Raw genomic sequence first — 9,878 nt, 5'->3', positions numbered from 1 at the left:
CCAGCCTCTGATCATTTTGGGAGATAGAGTACGTCTCTCTCCCTGGCATTCTCCTGGTTGGTGTTTGGAGCTGCAGCTATGGACATGCTGCTCACTCTGTGTGTGTGTGTGTGTGTGTGTGTGTGTGTGTGTGTGTGTGTGTGTGTGTGTGTAAGTAACTTCCTGCCTGGGTCTGGAGGTCCCCTGCCCAGAGAGGGGAGGGAGCCACAAAGCGGCAATTTCTGACTAGTATCTCCATGGCTGCAGGTACCAAGCATGGGATAATTCCCCCTTCCACTTACAAAATCTCCTTTCTACCCATTGTGTAGCATCATCTGTACTCCTTGGCTTCCAAACTTCCTATCAGCTAAGACTGCATTGATTATTCAGGTTGTTTGTGAGAACCCAAGTTGGGTACAAGAGCAAGTGGACTCAGTTTCCACGTACTTGGCTGCCGTCTTTCCCCTCCTCATTGGATCCTATGGGTCACTCACAGGTTTGGTATTCCATTTCTTCTTTAAAGTGAATCCCTTTCCGGCCCTGGCCCAGTGGCTCAGTTCTGGGTCTAGTTTTAAAAACAAATACATATACATGATTATCATTATTTAGTAAATTATAAACATGAAACAATGATTTTAACACTTTTTTCACACATTTCTAGCAAAGATTGTTTATTGATTAATATTTTATTATATTTTAATGTCTATAAAATTTGTAGTAATGACTCCAGTCTGGTATTACTTTTATTCTGGTTAGTGGCATGCAAATTATTTTAATAACAAGTACATTTCATCCTCCATTAGCATCAGTTATCCCAAAATTGTCATTGATTGTCTAAGAATCAAGAAACAGAAAGTGAAAAATTGAGTTACCATAAAATGTTCTAACATTTGTCTTTTGGACACTTGCTTATTTTTATTGAAAGCTACTAGGAATTAGTCATTGTTTTCAGTGCTGGCATATGTCAACTACAATGAAAAATAAGTAAAAAATCTCTGTCCAAAGGAGCTTACACTTTAGTGGGAGAAGAAGGAAATCATGTTAAATAAATAAAATATATAGTAGCTTGTAAGTTGTGATTACAAGAACATGTTAAAAAGAATAAAGAATTCTGATAGGAGAAAGAATGGTGGTGGGGTTGCAATTTTAAGTAGAAAAGGTCAGAGAAGGACTCACTAAAAATAACTTTCTACCAAAACTTGAATGAAATACATTATAGCACATGTTGATCAAGTAAAGGTTTAGCTTATTAATCTACCTCTCCAAGTCTTTGTCATCTCCCTGGTTGGGGGACAAGTGTGTCTCTAAATGACAGTATTTATCAAGTTAATTTTTTTAACTCTGCATTTGGAGAGTAGTGTAATGCCTTTTAAATTCTCTAATATTCACAGAGGGACAAAAAAAAGAAATATGTTTTTGTGGATATGTCATAAAGTAGTTTAATTATAATAAAACATGAAAACTTTGCCATATATTTTAAGACACAAAATTTATAACACAAATATTGCTTTTCCTTTTCCGATGAAAACTTTTGTTTTCTGCGAAACTCTTATGTAATCTCAGTAGAAATCTTTTTCTTTAAATTTATTTATAGCATGTTCATGGTAACATTGTAAGGAAGCAATGGGTTATGAATTACTCTATTCAAATTGAACAATAGTGAGAACTACTAGCAAATCCATCATGCCCCATTGTATACATTAAGGTACTAAGCAAGAGTAAGTGGTAATTTTAAAGGAAATGTATATTATTAAAAACATTCTACCAATTGTCCAGTATTTTAGAACTCTATAACAGTAATGCATTTATTTCCTTTTGAATTTTGGTTTTAATTATTAAAGGTAATCATAAGTAAACTTGAAGAGACATTCAAATTTTGACATACATTTTTATTCCCTTGGAATTCTGCTAATGAAAATTGTCATAAAAAATCTAATTTGAATAAATTTCTAATCTCACTTGTGCATCTCTGTAAAATTCTATTATTTATAATACATTGAGTATTCTGAAGTAAAATGCTACATAATTTATGTACACATGAGATTTATTGATTATAATTTTGTTTGATCCCACAAACTGAAATTAGTTTCATAAACTCAACATATTGGTTTTTTCTCTTGCTGCTAAATTGAAATGAATGATAATTCCTCTGACAAGGTAGTGTTTACAAGCTTTCTTAGACAAATTCGAAGAACTAACACCTATCCTTCTCAAACTATTAAAAAAAACTGAAATGAATTATAATTCCTCTGAAAAGGTAGTGTTTACAAGCTTTCTTAGACAAATTCAAAGAACTAACACCACCTTCTCAAACTATTCAAAAAAATTCAAGAGATGGAAAGGCTCCCAAAGTCATTTTACAAGGCTAGCGTTATCCTAATTATAAAACCAGATAGAGACTCTACAAAGAAAATTATACTCCAATAACCTGATGAACATAGATGCTAAAATTCTCAAGAAAATATTGACAAACCAGGTTCAGCAATACATTAAAAAGGCCATATGCTATAATCAAGTGGGATTTATTCCAGAGATGCAAGGTTGGTAAAATACCTGTAAATCAATAAACATGATATACAACATAAACAAAGTGAATAATAAAAACTACATGATCATATCAACAGATGTAGAAAAAACATTTAATAAAATTTAGCACCTATATATGATAAAAACCTCAGTAAAGTGAAAATAATGAGAACATACCCAACATAATAAAGGGTACATATCACAAACCAACATCTAACATCATACTCAATGGGCAAAAACTAAATGTGTTTCCCTTAAGATCAGGAACAAGACAAAGATAATTTGCTTTCACCTTCCTTATTCAACATAGTGCTGGAATTCCTAGCCACAGCAATCAGACAAGAAGAAAAAAAAAAGCATCAAAATTGGAAAGGAAGAAATATAGGATCGTATTTGCAGATAACATGATCCTATATATAGAGAACCCTAAATATTCAACCAAAAAATTACTAGAACTGATAAATGAATTCAGGGAAGTAGCAGGATACAAAATAAACAGCCAGAAATCAGTTGAATTTTTGTACACCAGTAATGAACTATCAGAAAAGGAAACTAAAAAAACAATTTCATTCACAATTATCAAAAAGAATAAAATACCTAGAAATAAATTTACCAAGGATGTAAAAGATTTTCTTTCAAACAAGATTTCAGAAGAAGTTGAGTCTATATGGGCAAACTAATTTGAAGAATCAATACTGCAACAAATAAAAAGAAAACAAACAATGCTACTTTGAAAAAATTTATAAATGAAAAAATATAAAGTGAACATAATTATATTGTATATGATTTTATTTATTTACTTATTGAATTTATTGGGGTGACATCGGTTAATAAAACTAATAAATGTCAGATGTACAATTCTATAATACATTATCTATATATTGTATTGTGTGCTCACCATCCCAAGTCAAGTCTGCTTCCATCACCATTTATCCCCCTCATACTCTCTTTACCTTCCTTCAACCTCTTTCCCTCTGGTAATTACCATACTGCTGTCTATGAGTTTTTAATTTTATTTCTTTTTGCTTAATACTTTCACTTTTTCACACAGCCCTGCAACCTAATTGTATATGATTATAGTGAATATAAAACTTACAGTTCAAATCTGAGAAAAGCAGATGTAACTTTCTTAATTTTTCTATAACAAAACTCCTCCTTATTCTTGAGGCTCTATTTTGGCCAATGGAAAGAAAATTCAACTTTGAACTTTAAATAAATCGGGTAATTTGAAGCTTAAAATTTAGTCAATTTTTGGCAAATATTCAGCTGAAACTTTCTGACCCCTCCTTACCACAACTTAAGGGCAGGGATGTTACTTTAACTACAGTCTTGTAGGCACAGATGTCGTTTCTTAGATACTCATTGGCTTTTAGTCGGACATAGTTCTACTTCAACTTATAAGTAACAACATGTGAGTTGTGAAGAAAGAGCAAATAAGAGAAACTTTGTCCTAGTTGAAGGAGCAGGTCATTCTCAGAGTCAGCTAACCATTGCTAGAAATTTGTCATATCTTTTGTTATTTCAAAAAAGCAGAATAATTTATTTTTGTATTATTATTTTCAAAGATTGGCTCAGTATTTTTTTTTAAGAAAAGGATCTAGGCATAACATGTAAACTTACATTGGAATTGCTATCAGTGCTCAGGGTATCTGTTTACAATATCTGACATTTCATTGCATTTCCAGATATTTGTATCTCATTGTAAAAAATAATGAAGTGCTGCTGTAGTTTTCACACTTAACACTGAAAAGATTAGTGTCTTTGTGAGAGTACTAATATTCTAATTCTTATAAGCTGTGATACATATTCCTTGAGTATCCATCATTGATCTCAGTCATATGTTACAGTTATCTATTATTGATTAAGATTAAGTGGTTTAGAAGAATTAATCTCACTTCCTCCCATTTATACTTACTATTTCCAGACAGCATCTAGAGGCTTTTTCAATGAGATAAATTTTTTGAAATATTTAGATTTCTATTTAATCATGATAGACATATCTCTGTTCCCTCTAAAAATTATTACAGAAACAGCAAATAAATGTGTTTTTAAAAGTTACTAAACTACAAACACAAAGAGAATAGAATAGTAGAAAGGAGTCAGTGTACTTCTGGAAGATGGGAAGCACAGGGAGGAGGTAATGATTGACAGTGGAGCAAAGAACAACGAAGGGCAAGTGCCTGCAGAGGAGAAGCCAATGAATGGCCAGCTGCTTCGCACCATATAAACACTGATTCAGAAATCATTGCAAAGGAGCCAAAGTACACTGGGATGAGAGAGGAGCCAAAAACTGGGATGATGTTTTAAGACTACGCAGGTGGAAACCGCCAACCTCCCATTTTTTACAGGAAAAATTAAGGCTGAGACTCAGCAGCATGAGATACAGTGGTACTTACTGCAATTAATGGCAGTAAATTAAAGACAATATACTTATTCTCTGGTCAGTTCTGAGCAGTCAAAGCAGTTAAGTATGTAACTCTTTAGGTAACAGATTGCAAGGTTCACCTCTGGAAAAACTGAAGGGTCCTGGAGAGAAGAAGTCCTTTATATAGTAAAACATTTTGATGTTCCAATGAAATCTAGTAAGCCACCATGACCACATACCACCATTCTCTCTCTCTCTTTCCTTCTCTCGCCTGTTTTAGTTATCTTTTTTAGTGTCTCACTCCATATGAGTGACAACTATGAAAGTAATAATGAAAGAAAACATGAACATCAAGTAACACCATGTACATAAGACAGCTGAAAGGAAATGAGAGGAGATAAACAACAATGCAAGAAACAGATAAAAGTTTCCAAACTATCATCAGTGTTCTTAGAAAATAAAGTAATGGATGCTATGTGAAAAAGAACATTTAAAGACTAGAAAATAGCCTTTGAAAGTTAAATATGTGCAAGTCTGAAAAAAAACAGACAATAGAAAGGAGAAAGAGAATGTTGATGAAATTTCTAACAAAGTGGAAAACAGAAAGGGATTGAACATGGAAATGAGTGAAAACACAATTAGAGCCTCAATCTAGGAGGCCAACTGTCCAATTATAGGATTTCAGGAAATAAGAAACAAAGGAAATGGAGACAGATTATAGAAATAAAAAACAGAAGAATATTTTTCAGAATCCAGATTGAAAGGACTGTGATTCATGAAAATGAATTAAAATAGAACTAATCCAAGAGCACAACTGTGAAATTTTAGATAACTGGAAAAAGAGTAAAATAAAATCCCATATACTCATTTTTAGCTTTCACAATTACCAGTTAATCACAAATCTTTTCATCTATCTTTCATCATGTCTTGCTACCCTGGATTATTTTATTTTTAGATTTCAACAATTTTAAAAAGATATAATTTACATACTGTAAAATTCACTTGCTATAAAATGCAATTCAATAAATTTTAATAAATATGTGGAAATGTGAATATTTCAGTTGAAGAACATTTCCTCTACTCTCAAAAAATCTTTCCTGTCCTTTTGCAGTAATTTTACTTTCACCCCAGACCTAAGCAACTACTGATCAGCTGCCTCTGTTGGCCTTTTCCGAATATTTCATAAAGAAGGAAGAGTATAACAAGTACTTTTGTGTGTGTGTGTGTCTTTCACTTAACAGAATGTTTTTGAGGTTAGTTTATATTGTAGCATGTAACAGTACTTTAGCTTTTTGTTGCTAAATAGGGTTTTGTTTTATGGATGCACTACATTCTCCTTATCCATTTACTAGTCTTAGACATTTGGCTATTCTAAATTTTGCTCTTATAAACATGCACAAACACGTTTTTGTGTGGAGATGTTTTCACTTCTCTTGGGTATATTTCTGAAGGAACTGCTGAGTTGTATGCTATATTTATGTTTAACTTTATAAGAATCTGACAATTTTTTTTCAGTGACTATATCTTTTTACATCCTTAAGCAATGCATCAAAGTTCTAGTTTCTAAATTTCCTTGTCAACACTTGGTATTGTCTCTATTTTCAGATGACATAATCTTATATATAAAAAACCTTAAACACTCCAAAAATGTTAGAACTAATGAACAAATTCAGTAAAGTTGCAGGATACAAAATCAGTTATATATTTATATTCTAGCAATTAACAATCAGAACAAGAAATTTAAAAAACAATCCCACTTACAATAATGTTACAGCAAATAAAATATTTAGGAAAAAATTAACCAAGAAGGCAGAAGACCTGTACACTGAAACTACAAGACATATAGTTTTGACATAGTAAGACATAAATAACACATAATAAGCCAGGCGGTGAAAGACAAATGCCATATAATCTCACCTATAAGTGGAACCTAATCGACACAATAAACAACTGAGCAAAATAGAACCAGAGACTTGGAAACAAAGATTAAACTGACAGTGACCAGAAGGGAGGGGTAGGGGGAGAATGGGGAAAAGAAAGGGAGGAGGCAAGCAAAGGAACATGGAGGGCTCACGGGCGTGCACAATGGGGCAGAACTGACTGTGGGAGCAGGGGTGGGGATGGCAAGGGGTGAGCAGGGGGGAAGAGGGTGGGACAACTCTACCTGAACAACAATAAACTAAACAAAAAATCATAATAAAAGACATTGATAAAAGAAATTGAAGAAGTAACATATAAATGGGAAGATATTCTGTGCTCATATATTGGAAAAATTATCTTTGTTAAAATATTCATACTACCCAAAGAGAACTATAGATCACTTAAAGCAAGCAATAACACTGTGCAATCAATATTTTAGAGCTGAAAGAGAATTTAAAGATCACTTGATTCAAGACAACAAATTATCTTAAGACAAAACTGAAGTACAAGTTTTAACAACTTTTTAATCTTAATGTTACTATAAGAACTCACACCTTGTTGATTAATAACCATTAATAATTACACTTCCAAGTCTCTTAAGCTGAGTGTATGGAATTGCAGTAAGATAACACAACATAATTCATAATATTTTCACATGCTCTAAAAATTACTTAGCAAATAGTGTAATACTAATTAACTTGGAAGTAACAATTGATTATTTTTTCATTTCATTTTCATGCATTTCAGCCTCTTTTGAATTTGATACATAGAACCTGAAATATTTGGAATACATGCATTGTTTTTAAAGGAGGAGAAATAAAAAATGAACTGCTGTACTTTGTTAGCTGTTTTTTTACTTTGAATAGCTGCTCCAGTGTAATTAATAAAACTTCTCACTGATTTCAACTCAGGAAATTGGGAAGTGTGGATCTGAGTTTAAAAACTGGTCAAACCAATATGAAAGCTTTAATACAGTTTAATACAAGATCTTCAAGTTACCAACTCAACCTTTTTCTAAGTGTTTTGGAATGAATGTGTAAATTCAGCTTAGATAAATAATACATATTATCATATTTATTTTATTAATTTTTGTACATTAGGAAAGAAATATTTAAGAAATTGTGCTTGTTTCATTTACTATTTATGTATTTATGTATCCATTAGTGGGTATCATAGCTAGATCTTCAATTCTCTTTGGCTTTATCAGCATCCATCAAATTATTTAGTAGAGGTATGTCATACAGAGGGTAGGTAAGCTATCATTTCTGTCTCTATACTTTCACATCTGTACATGAGTCTAACCTATTGGTTTTACAATTGACTTGGAGTCTAAATATATAAGGAAAATTTCACTGGGACCTGAGATGGCATGTTGCTGTCTGCAATTGTTGTTTCTGTTATGTGAAGGAAAATATTTGAGGTGGTGGTAATATTTAAACATAATTACTACTGATTTTTAAAAATGCAGGGAATGAGAATGAAAAGCAACTCATTCATTGCAAAGGTCTAGACAGGCTGGCAAAAAGCAGGAATGCTGAGAGCAGGAGTTTCTAACAGATTAATAACTGGTATGTATCTGACCTGATTTTATTTGCACAAAATAAAAAGAACTAACTTCAATTTAAAAAGGAAAATCATATACATTTAAATCTGCCTTAAGTTTCTATATTTTCCTGAGAAAACTGTTATTGTTTAGAATTATTTATTAAAAGTAATAGTAATAGTATGATCTAACCTATATGTGGAACCTAATCAACAAGACAAACAAGTAAGCAAAATGTAACCAGAGACATTGAAATAAAGAACAAACCGTCAGTAACCAGAGTGGAGGGGGGAAGAGGGAAAATATGGGAAAGAAGAGGAAGAGTTGTGAAGGAACATGTATAAAGGACCCATGGACAAAGCCAAAGGAGGGGTAGGATTGAAAGTGGGAGGCAGGGGTGGGTGGGGTGGGTGGGTTGGGGGAGAGTGGTGGAGGGAAAATGGAGACAACTGTAGTTGAATAATGATTAAAAAAGGATTATGTATTAATAGGTAAGTGTTGAATTTTTCATTCCCACATGACAGTTGAAATGACCAGGACTTTCCAAAAGAATTACAAATATACTCAAATTTTCAATTCCCTCTATTGATTATAATCAGTCATTCTTTCATAGTCCATTTTGATAGTTTTAGTCTGGCATGAACAACTTGAAATATTTCACAATGGTTTTCATAAAATACAATTATGAGGTAGTAGATTGTTTGCTATATAAATCAATATTCCTATTTTATGTGAATACTTACATTTGAAGGTTGTTTTCCCAAAAGAGGTGAATATATTCAAAAGAGACATTGTAATATAAAAGTAGTTCTAATTGTTCTGTGCCTCTTATAGCAGTTGATTCTGTACATAAATCTTTCTCAGAAAATCCATTAGCCTTTTCTATATTGGTTAGGTAGTAATAAAATCCAACAGAACATAAATGCTAACAAAGGTTTTTGATGATTTTGGCTGATATCCTTGAAAAGACTGAAATGTTTAAATTAAAGTGGTTTTACTTCCTAAAGAAATGAAAATATAATTTGATCTATGCTAAATAGGAATCATTTAGTAGATGCTCTATAACATACTTGCTGGTAGTGATAAGAGAAAATGTTTGTAACTCCCATGGATAATTTAAAAAAGAAAAGAAACTTCTTGTATCATACAAATATCACACTTTTTTATTTTGAAGTACACACATGAAACATACAAGGTGATTTATAGAAGTTAAAAAATACATACTTAACTAGTAATTGTATTAGGCAAAAGAGGAAAAAGAGACTAATAATTAAGCATGAAAAATTAAAAGCAACACTTAAATGTTTTTAAGAATATGTCTTTATTTAGAAAATATATGCACCCTGACCCATGTGGCTTAGTTGGTTGGGCATTATTCCATAAAGTGAAAGATCACCAGTTTGATTCCTGGGCAGGGCACATGCCCGGGTTGCGGGTTTGGTCCCCAGTCAGGGTGCATGCAAGAGGCAACCAATTGATGTTTCTCTCTCACATGGATGTTTCTCTCCCTCTGTTTATCTCTCCCTTCCCTTCTAAAAATAAATA

Source organism: Pteronotus mesoamericanus, unplaced genomic scaffold, assembly GCF_021234165.1.
Source record: "Pteronotus mesoamericanus isolate MK-2021 breed Mesoamerican mustached bat unplaced genomic scaffold, CSHL_Meso_final contig_100, whole genome shotgun sequence".
NCBI classification, from domain to species: domain Eukaryota; kingdom Metazoa; phylum Chordata; class Mammalia; order Chiroptera; family Mormoopidae; genus Pteronotus; species Pteronotus mesoamericanus.
This window is presented reverse-complemented; position numbering follows the sequence as displayed.